A 9,341-nucleotide genomic window follows, 5' to 3' on the forward strand; every position below is an offset into this window, starting at 1 on the left:
CCGCCCCCCCCCCCACCCAGTCCTGCCCTCATCATTTTTCATTTTGCCTTTCCTTTTCTCAGGGAGGAGCATCCCTGCGATTGCTCTGAGAGGTCCCTACCAGTCTTGGATTTGTCCACGGCTCGTCACTGTCTTTTCTTTTTAGGTACCTGCTCCTAAAAACCTCAGCTCCCTCCCCCGCGGAAGACGTCTATGACTCTGAGCCCATCTCCCCTTTTGAGATGCACGTCTTAGAATCATGAGCCTCCTCGATACCTTTTGAAATCTCCCATGCTGAAGATTAGAAACTACGCCTGACTCTGTTGTCCTTCTCAGATACCGTAAATGCTAAGGCTCCACAGTTGGCTACTTCCAGATTTCTAGCCTGTCTACCTGGCCAACAGTCCCTCCATATGGTGGGCCATTCCTGGGAGTAGTTCCTTTGAGACGTGAAATTGTTAAGTCGGGAATTTGTCAGAAGCCTCACGATCTAGTTTCCACATAGCAGCAAAAATGACTTTCTTGAAACACGAAGCAGATCATGTCACCCCCCCCGCCTTGTTGGACCCCCGGAAGCCCCTGCCCTCCTCACCAAACCCAACCTGTACCACTCCTACTGTATTCTTCCCACTCTTTGAATTATTCTTCCCACTCTTTGAATATCCCCAAGCCTTTCCTGCCCCAGGACCTTTGCACCTATGGTGTCCGCTCTCCTTTGCTTAACTAGCTCCTTCTCTTCCTTCACGTCTCAGGGTGATTTCACACTCCAGGAGGTTTTCTCTGATTACCCTTCCCTCCTTTGGTCCCTCTCAGTTATTTTCCATCTCAGCCCCTTGTATTGAGTGCCTAGGTTAACTTGCATTATATTTATATTTATATTTATATTTATATTTATATATTTATATTTATATTTGTTTGGTGTTGGGTTTTGCTTGCTTACTGCCATTGGAAGGCCAGGTTTAGGAGGGCAGGCACTATGACGTCCGGTCTCATTCACCATTGTGTCCCCAGCACCTCTATCCCAGTGCCTGGCCAATGGCTAATGCTCAGTAAACTTTGGGGGGCGGGGTTGCCAACGGTGAAAGGATCTGATTTTTGTCAAGTGGCTTCCCGTAGATGTCTCACTCCTAGACTCTGCTCTCTGCCCATTTGCAGAGGTCTGTTGGAAACAGGATGGAATTTCTCCTGGGTCCAGGTGGCCCACAGCATGCCGTGACAGCAGCTAATGTCTGTCTCCCTCTGATCTTTACAGGGAGCTCCTCTTCATCCCACGACCCTCGGACTTACAGCCAGGTCTCTCTGTTGTGGATGGAGCACTCCTTACTTCGTTCCGCGAGACCCTGCTTCCTTCTGGGCCACGAGTATCATTTCTGCCGTCCTCACTGTTCCCCAGGCACTTCCTGTCTCCTGTCCTTTCTCCATCACCCCGCTGTCCTCCACAGCAACCCAAATCACAGATCCTTGGGAGTTTTTCCCCTCGCCTCCGCAATATTCAGCGTGAAGCTTGCTTGGCGTGCAGCCCGTCTTTGGGCAAACACATTCTGCCCCCGGCCCGTGCCTTCCGCTTCTAGCTAGGAGTGTTCTGGGATCTGAAGACATATGCAAGTCCCAGGAAGTCAAAATTCAAGCAGCCAACCATTCACCTGCCTCAGTTTCTTCTTCAACCATTCCACGGCAGAGGTTGGGAAACCTCGCTTCTGCCTCCTTCAGTGGGGGGCCGGGGACCCCAGTCTCCTGAGGGAGCCACGCTGGGTAACACTCGACCACGCATCTCCCGTGGCCACGTCAGGCCCGGTGGACCCCACCACTCCCCTTCGCTGAGAGTACCCCACCCCGGTGACTCATCCCGCTCTCCCACATAACTTGCCTGCTTCTCCGGAAGACATGGTTTCTCCCCGGGCCTCCTGATCTCCTTCCTCTCTGGGGCTTTCCCACCCCCACCCCTGACTTGGGTGTTGACTCCTTGAACGGCCCTGTGGTTCCGTGAGCACGTGTGGCCCACCGCTGCTCCCCGCGGAAGGCCCAGGCTCGCCACACCGGGCCGGCTCTTGGCCGGCTCTTGGCCGGCTCTCCGCGGAGCCCCAGGCAGCACAGCTAGGCTTTCTTCCGTCTTCCGTGCTGCAATCTCCTACTCTCTTTGATCTTGGCCTGGGTTTCACAGGGATCAACTGCTTGCTTCCTCGGTTCCTACTGGACCGCAGGTTCCACTAAGAAGCCAAAGCCTGAGGTCGGGACCACCTCTGCCCCATGCACCCTCCTAACCCCAAGCCCCAGGCATACTCCCCACGCAGTGCCGGCGCCCTGATCTTTTTGAAGGAATGAAGAGACTCCGTCCGGGAGCCCTTCATCTTGCCGGGGACGCCAGACTCATCCTGAACAGCGTTGTTTTCCTCTAGACCTGCTAACCAGCTTGCACCTGCTGCTGCTGTCACCCAGAAAGGTGCACACGGCTCACCGCGTGTCCCTGGGACTGCCGTCTCCGTGTCTCGGATGGGAACGGAATCCCCACCACGGCTGTGATCGCCCATGGCTGTGAGATGATGTGTGTTAAGCCTCCGTTTCGGCACTGGGCATGGCAGATACAAGCAGGTACCATGACTACACAGTGGGGAGGAGGAGGAGGAAGAGGAGGAGGAGGAGGAGGAAGACAAAGGCATCAGTGATGACCAAGGTGGTGATGAGGATCCTCCCTGGCTGACTACGGAACTGAACCACGTCTCTTCCCCAGGCTGTAGTTCGTCCCCACCCCATCCTGAGGAAGCTTTAAGCCACTTCCTTTGCACACATATATTTCCTCCCACCCAGGATCAGGAATAAAGGCTTGGCGACTCTCAGCGAATGATGACCCATCAGCCAGCGAGAGCAGGCGGGCAGTGAATCACCTGGCAAATGGGAGGAAAACCCTCCAGGGCAAAAAAAAAAAAAAAAAAGCATTCACATTTCTTTTGTTTCAAATTTGCAAATCTCTGCAGTCCCCGGGAGCTCTTATCTTGTTTGTCTCCAAACTCAGGAAGTGGATATTCTTGGGATTCTGGGATGGATACAAATAGGTCTGGAAAGAATCTTCAAAGAGTTCCATGCAACGGTGATCCACTGGATGTTTCTTTTCCAAAATCATTTATCATATAATAAAATCTTTTTAAAACAAAAATGTTTAATGCTTATTCATTTTTTGAGAGAAAGACAAGAGAGCCGGAGCACGAGTGGGGGAAGGGCAGACCGAGGAGACGCAGAATCTAAAGCAGGCTTCAGGCTCTGAGCTGTCTGCACAGAGCCCGATGTGGGAACTGTGAAATCATGACCTGAGCTGAAGTCGGACGCTTAACTGAGGGAGCCCCCCAGGTGCCCCGATCATGTAATAAAATCTTAGGGATCCGATTAAATGATAGAACCACCCATTTTAATTAATCTCAATAGAAAGTACGGCAGGCGAGGAAAACACTTTCCTCTTCCCTCTTAGGTTCTATGCCTGGGCCTGTGAACTGAGCCGACAAAAGCCAGATCAACAGGAAATAGACATACAAATTTTACTTGCCATCGATATTTTAATTTTCAAGTGAGCAGAGGCCTTCCTAGAAAAGAAAGAAAGACCCAGAGGAGCAGTTCAACGTGGGGAGCTTAGATACCATTTTAACAAAGAGGATAAATTATGGAGAAGTGACAAGACAAAGGAAAAGGGATGTGGGAAGATATATGTATGGGGGAAACGAATGAAGACAAGGGGTCCTGAGTAAAGTGTTGTTTACGCAGACTCAAGTCGGGCACCCTCCGCATCTCTGGTGATTTGCCTTCTTCCCTTCCTGGTATGAAGAAGGGAGAAACATCTTCAAAGGAAAATACAGGCTCTACTTGAGGCTCGATAATAGCACAGAATGCATTTCCTGAGTCCGTTTTTTTCTCGTTTGCCTTCAGCTCAAAATAACCCTCATGCCAAAGTATGCATTGCTTTTAATGTTTACTCATTTTTTGAGAGAAAGAGAGAGAGAGAGAGAGAGTGCAAATGGGGGAGGGGCAGAGAGAGAGGGGGAGACACAGAATCTGAAGCAGGTCCCACGTTCTGAGCTGTCAGCACAGAGCCTGACGCGGGGCTCGAACTCTCGGACCCCGAGATCATGACCTGAGCCGAAGTCGGACGCTTAACCGACTGAGCCGCCCAAGAGCCCCATAATCCCCTTCAATATTTTAAAAGAAATTTAGTTATGTCACCCTCAAAACTTCTTAGAAACCCAAAAGAAAGGAAAATAGAATCTTGCCCCCTGGAGACACAGAAGATTTATTTAGGGAACAGAGAAGGATCATTTCAATCAGCATTAAGGTACTCATAGACAAAGGAGGGCTGCTAAAATCATACAGGTATGTTTTTCTCTTACATAAATTAAATGTTTTCTCTCTGGGGGGGCACCTGGGTGGCTCAGTCGGTTAAGCGTCCGACTTCGGCTCAGGTCATGACCTCATGGTTTGTGAGTTCGAGTCCCGAATCAGACTCTACACTAATGGTGTGGAGCCTGCTTGGGAGTCTCTCTCTCTCCCTCTCTCTCTCTCTCTCCCCTTCTCTCTCTGCCCCTCCTCCATTTGCTCTCTTTCTCTCTCCCAAAATAAATAAGTAAACTTAAAAAAATGTTTTCCCTCTGATTTTTCTTGTTCAGCAAAACTTTTTTTTTTTTTACAACATCCATGTAAATGATTATAGTCTTTAAACTAGTGAGGTTGAAATAGATTATGGTTGATGTCACTCATTATTTAGAAGAGGGTAAATCATTCAAGAGGAAGAGTATCTTATTTGTAGTTTTCCTAAAAAGCTTGGTCTTCGGACACCTGTGAATGGAGAGGACGGTTCCCGAAGCCCCCAGGCGGCCCGCGCCACAACATGCCTCTGCTCTGCCCCAGGGTAGGACGCCTGGGCTCTTGCCAGCTTGAGGCCCGAATGCCCAGGCCTGCCTTTCTCTCTTGAATTATGCATAACACTGAAGGTAGTGCTTTGGGCAGAGACGATGAACTTGGATCTGGCCACTTTCTGGCAGTCATTCATACATTTCAGTGGAAGCTAAGACTGACACTCGTTCCATCAGGATCAGGGTGAGACATCCTATTTAGAATGTTTCCTCCAAAAGCCCGCTGTTCCACAAAATTACATTTTGTTTTATTTTACTTATTTGAGAGAGAGCGAGAAAGGGAGAGGCAGAGGGAGAGGGAGAGAGAGAAACTTAAGCAGGGTCCATGCCCAACTCGGAGCCCAACTCCGGACTTGATCTCACGACTATGAGATCATAACCTGAGCTGAAATCAAGAGTCGGATGCTTTACGACTGAGCCACCCAGGCGCGCCCAAAATTACATTTTAAACATACTCTTCCCATCTCCTGAAGTATAAAGGTAAGAAAAATGGAATCAATTTTGTTATACATGGGCAACATCACAGAAGACCATAGAGTTAAAGTCAAGAGTTAAATTTACGATAACATCAAAAGTAATTTTTTGCTCTTAGAAGCTTTATAATTTTCCTAACCAATAAATAACGCTTAAATGTTTTTTTAAGTTTATGTCTTTATTTTGAGACAGAGACAGAGAGAGCAAGCGAGAGAGGGGCAGAGAGAGAAGGGAAGAGAGAGAATTCCAAGCAGACTCCGCAGGGTCAGCGTGGAGCCCGATGCGGGGCTCGAACTCACAAACTGTGAGATCACAGGCTGAGCCGAAGCCAAGAGTCGGACGCTTGACTGACTGAGCCACCCAGGCGCCCCAATAAATAACTCTTTAAATTAAGAAAGCATCAAGGAGTGACACCAAGAGAAGAAAGCATTGTTTTAAATAACCCAATGTTCAAGTCAGATTTTAGAATGGGTGTTGCCTACGCTCTTGAGGATGGGTCGCTATCTTTGTTTGTGACCAGGAGCCCCCAGAGAGGAAGCTTCTAGTAAGTAACCAGCTGACCGAGGCAGCCATTCTCCTTCAGGGTAGAAATTAAGAAGGGAAGAGTAAACCCCCAAAGCTAGCAATCTGCGAGCTCCAGGGGTCGCCCAGGAGGACGCTGGGAAGGTCTAGAATCAGAAGGCGTTGAAGATGTTCAGCCTGAGGGTGGTCCTAGTGGGAGCCCTCTTGACCCCTGCAGTGTAGACAGTTTTTTCTGCCTCAAGTCTCTCTTTTAAGATTCTTGCCCTTTGCCAATCATCCCTCTCCCCAAAAATAGAACACACAGAGGGCGCCCTCCCTGCCCCCCTCCCCTCCGGCTGCTCAGCCAGAAACAGGGGTCCCGGCCGTCCCCAGGAGCCGCAGAATCTCCGCAAGGGACCATGAGCCTGTAAACCCTCCACTCCCACCACAGACCCATTTTCTGGAGAGTAAAAGCAAAATCAAACAAAAGGTCATCATACTCCGATCCTTTCTTTTTGAACTCAACTGCTAGGCAAATGGGGGTTTTACAGTTTAGAGCTGAATGAGGGTGACTTCAGCCAAATCCGGCTTGTTTCGGAATAAATGTAAAATAAATTCAAATGACCCTGGCTCAGAGATAATGGACCGGCTAGCCGCTCCGGGCAAACGTAAGAGAACCAAGATGGGATTTATTCAGCTCTGAGTTGTGCCTCAAGCCCCAGAGCTCCAAAAATTACCATGAAAGTGTCCATCAGGCCCAAGCAGGCCGGTTACATGGTTGGAAGCATCTGAGCGCTCAGACTCGAGTCCAGAGGTGGTTTTTTTTGCCAGAACCGTCTTCCGGGACTCCAGGCCCTCTCTGGGCAACCCCCCGGGGAAATTTCTGTAAGTCACCGTGATTACTACACGGAGAGGGCCAGCCAGTGGTGGCTCTGAAACCCATTCTTATGTCATACCTTGGGTTTTTTTTTTCTGTTTCTAAAGTGGCTTCTTCCGGGGCGGACAGCGAGGCCCCTCAAACGTCAGGGGCAGAAGGAGCGGCTCCTTGTGGGGCCCCGTCCCAGCATCCCACCTTACTGGGGGTTACCTGGGTGCCACTTAGCAAACGGCTGGATTGTCTCTGTCAAGTGGGGATCCCTGTCGTCGCCCTGAGCCCCCCCAAACCAGGACAAGTTTAGTGGATGCTTAAGTCTGAGCCTGAGGGTGACTCAAAAGCAAAATCTTTCCGGAGTCGAATATTGCTCTGACCTCAAGGGGGGGGGGGGGGTACATCACCTAAGGGCGGATGAAGGTGGGCGTGTTCCGCACCCCGAGTGGGGGGTCCAGGGGGAGGACGCCTTGTAGAAATTAAGTGCCAGCCACGACCTCGCTCTTCGCCCGCCCCCCTCCACCAAGCCCAGGATTGAACTCTGGTCGGTGTTTCTTTCCGGGCCCCCAGGGACACCCCCCCACCCCCACCCCACCTCCAGGTCACTGCTGGAAGGTCAACCAAACCCTGTCACCAGGTCAGGTGGCAAGAAAGCCAGGGTTCACTCCCGACCTGCGAGCACTTAACAGGAGGCTCAAGTTCGGGCGCGGAGTGAAAATAAACACCCGCTATAAATAAGCCGCTGAATTTCTTCAAGGCCCAAGCGCGACAAGGAGAAGGTGCCACCGCACAAGAGCTCACTTGAAAAATTCTCAACGCGTAAAAATAACTTTGATAACCGCGCGAAGACGCCTGGCTCAGGGGAAAGGAATGGGCCCGCCGCGGGCCCCCAGCAGGGCGCTGCAGGGAGGGGAGAGGCGGGGCAGGGGAGGGGGGCGCTGCTGGGGGAGGGGGGGTGGATGGGCCAATGGGGGGGCGCTCAGTGGGGTGCAGCCGGGGAAGTGGTGCGGGGGTGGAGCGGAGGGGGGGGAAAGGGGGACGTTGGGGGGGGGGGGCCCATGACTCACCGCGGGGCTGCGACTTAAAAGGGCCCTGGCTTCTTCCGGGAGGGGGGAGGGCACGGTCAAGGGGGCAGACTCTCTCCCAAAAGTGGCCCCACTCCACCCCAAGGCTGACCTCCAGGCCTGATCCAAATTGTCACGGGGTTTGGGCCCCTGCCCCCTTTCGCCCCTCTCCCCCTTCCCTCCTTCTTCATCCATCCCTCCTCCTCCTCCCCTCTCCCCTTCCCCTCCCTGCCCCCACTCTGCCCCTCCCCCTGTCCGTTCCCCTCCCTTCCATCCCAGCCCTCGCCTTCCGTGTCCAGACAGTTGTTTCAGCCATAAAATATGCTCAAACACCTACTCCTTCTCCCCCTCCCCATCTTTCACAAAGTCCCACCCTCCAGGGGTGGGCCGCCCCCCCTTTTCCTCCCCCTCCTGGGTACACTCTCTGAAGAGCTTGCGCCCTGCCCTCTCCTCAACGTGTTCTTTTTAAAACAAGGAGATCTTTATATCATTTTAAACTTAAAGAAGCTTCAAGAATATTAAAGAACCCCCCCCCAAGCCCTTCGACCAGATTCCCCTCTCCTGACCATGTGGTAGCATTTCCTTCATCATCGTCTGTCTCTATAGATGTCTTTTTCCAAACCATTTGCAAGTAAATTGCAGACATCGTGTCTCCCTCTCCCTAAATACTTGGCTGTGTTTTCACCAAGGCCAAGGACATTAAAGGCAGAGCTAACAAAAGAAAGACTTTTGGGGGATGCCCAGTGACCTCGCAGGAGATGCCCAGTCCGGTGGCCTGGCAGGGTTCATTGGGCTTGACCTTTCTGCCTCTTGGTCTCTGCCTCTGTCTCTCTGTCTCTCACTTCTCAGAGGTGGGTCTCTCCAGGGTCCAGCTCTCTGTGTCATATTGCAGACTATCTCTGGAGGAGGCCATGGGCTCCCAGGAAGTCAGCTGTCACCGAATCTTCAGCCTGGGTCCCCCTTCTACCAGAATGTCCACGGCTTTCCAGGAAGTGATGCCCGAATACCGTTCTCCCACTCACTGCTGTGCACTAGACAAGTCATAAAACCGGAGTCATGGCCTCTGTCCCACACCCTCTCCCACCTCCCTCCGCTGGGCGCTCCAACAGAATCCCCCTCACCTTTGAATTCTGTGGCCTCCCCCCACCCCCCTCCCTCCTCCCTTCCTGCAGACTCCACTTCCCAGAGCCCCTCACCTACCCATTGTCTCAGCACGGATGTGGACAAGGCTGTTGTAACAAACAGGCCTCCGATGCACGGGCTTAACTGAGAGGTGGATCTCTCAGCCTTTCCTACAACAGCCAGGCCGAGTGGCTGGCAAGGAGGCTCTGCTCCCCTGTCTCGCTCTCTGCCTTCCTGTCCCGTTCCAGGACACTGGACTCATCACTGGTTGCAGCTGGGTCCCTGACAAGCTTGTCGGCCCAGAGAAGGGGAAGGGGAGGTGAGGGGCCACGCCGGTGTTTTAAGGCCCTACCAGTAAGTGCGTATCTGACCCCAGCTGACACTGGCAGGAGCTTGGTCAGACAGCCCCACCGGCTGCCGAGAAGGCTGGGAAATGTAGTT

This window comes from Panthera pardus, unplaced genomic scaffold (assembly GCF_024362965.1).
Source record: "Panthera pardus isolate Hobbes unplaced genomic scaffold, ASM2436296v1 HiC_scaffold_11, whole genome shotgun sequence".
In the NCBI taxonomy this organism is placed as follows: Eukaryota; Metazoa; Chordata; class Mammalia; order Carnivora; family Felidae; genus Panthera; species Panthera pardus.